We start from the raw sequence: 1,944 nt of genomic DNA on the forward strand, positions 1-1,944 counted from the left end.
ATCCCAAGCACCTGTGGAGGCAGAGGCCTCTGTGAGTTCGAGGCCAGCCTGGTCTACAAAAGCAAGTCCAGGAGATTCAAGGCTACACAGAGAAACCCTGTCTCAAAAACAAGACAAATAACAATATGTACAAAATACTCTCCTGTGCAGCACCGGCTCCCACTCTGGCTCCAGCTATGGCTTCAGTTTCCCTGTTTCTCACACGAGCTGTGCACACGAGCTGTGCAGTTGATGTGCCCTGTGCATGGCTGTCACCCCTGCCTGCAGCTCTTTCACCTGGCGACATTGCAAAACGAAGCCGTGGTTATTTCCAGAAGGAAACCTGCCCAGCAAATCAAGCAAGAAGTGTGGCAGGCAGGAAGTGGATGAGTATGCGGCCTTGGGCAACAAGCAGCCATACCTCAGTGTCATTCTGGTTACTGACAATCCTGCCAGTCACTAGTACGTGCTCAACAAAACCAGGGCAGCAGCTGAAACGAGAATCAACAGTAATACAACTGGGAAACCAGCCTCAATTTCAGAGGAAGAGATGTAGAATTCAATCAAGAAATCAAACAATGATGAAGACATAAGCGGGCCTCCTTGTTCAGCTGCCATTCCCAGAGCGGACTGTTGAGAGAAAGATGTGCAATGCTGTTTCTCCTGACAAAGGTGTTGATGGCTTTCGTGTCATTAATGCGGCACGAATGGACTTGGGCCAGTATGCTACCCCCAGACCCCCCACCCATGGGGCGTGTGGGAGATAATTAAGCAGACTGGCATTCCAACCTTAGGGAAGAATGTCGTGGTAGCTGGCAGGTCAAAAAACATTGGAATACCAGTTGCAATGTTGCCGCACACAGATGGAGCACAGGGACAGCCCTGGGGTAATGCCAAAGTTACAATATCTCCCAAAGAACAGCTGAAAAAGCACATGATTCTTGAGGACATTGTGATATCTGCAAACAGTATTCTAAATCTGATCACAGCCGACATGATCAAGAACAGTTATCGATGTGGGAATAAACAGAGTACAAGATCCTGCCTCTCACTGCAAGGCACAAGTTAGTTGGAGATGTGGGATTTTGAAGGAGTCAAGGAGAAAGCTTGTTACATCACTCCTGTCTCTGTGGGTGTTGGTCCCATGACAGTGAGCTGAAGCCTCAAGCAGTGTGGAATCACCACTGTGTAACAGCACTCCACGCCAGTCTGAGAGGCAATGTGGGCCAAGAGGAATGTGGGGTTTTTAATTTATTCTGTAGAAATGGTTTAAAATGACATTTGTGTTTATTGAAAGCTTAAACAGGTGAGTGTGTGGGCGCATGGCTCTGCAGAGCCTCAGCAGGGTGTCCACCACTGGCCTGCCTTTGACCTGGTGATGCGTAGGGACATAAACTGAGAAGGGATGTTGAACATCATTAAACATCAGTTATTTTAGGTTCTCATTTCCCAAGTGCTATTCTAACACAAGTTGATGACTCATCTTAGGTCCCAGTCTTTTGAGTTCAATTTTCAAATCAAAGGAAAACTTATTAGAGAAAATTAGGGAAAGGGAGAAATGGCAGCACTCCGCTACTTTCTGTGCATGCCAGTTCATAACCAGATTTCCCTGAGAAGGTCTCAGTTGGCAGGGTTGGTAGAAGAAAGCTCAGCATTACTAGCTGTCTTCCGGTGACTAAGCCACTGGCTTACGGTGTCCCTACTGGATGTTACCCTCATTTGATCTGTTACCTTTCCATGAGCTTGCTCTCTTGTACTTTTCCAGAATCAAAAAGCTCATTTTATCAATGACGAGTGTGTTGTCAAGATCTGCTTTGGAAGAACACACAAGCTTTAAATTTCAGACTGTTAGAGAGGGTGTCTGTTTACTATGGTGTATGACTTAAGCACAGTTTTTTTGAAAAAACAAAACATGGGCACAATAATTGCAAGGGCAGCTCATGTGAAACTTATTTGCCACAAAGA

The 1,944-nt window shown here is 46.1% G+C and overlaps 1 pseudogene across 1 annotated transcript; it reads left to right on the forward strand.

Annotated features, from left to right (window-relative positions):
* Positions 1–231: 231 nt before the first annotated feature.
* LOC311597483 (bifunctional methylenetetrahydrofolate dehydrogenase/cyclohydrolase, mitochondrial-like) lies at positions 232–1,138 on the forward strand (annotated as a pseudogene). The gene has a single exon. The product of its transcript is annotated as a bifunctional methylenetetrahydrofolate dehydrogenase/cyclohydrolase, mitochondrial-like (transcript).
* The last annotated feature ends 806 nt before the right edge of the window (positions 1,139–1,944 follow it).

The sequence above is a fragment of the Acomys minous genome (genome assembly GCF_964271855.1).
Source record: "Acomys minous genome assembly, chromosome: 5".
Classification (NCBI taxonomy): domain Eukaryota; kingdom Metazoa; phylum Chordata; class Mammalia; order Rodentia; family Muridae; genus Acomys; species Acomys minous.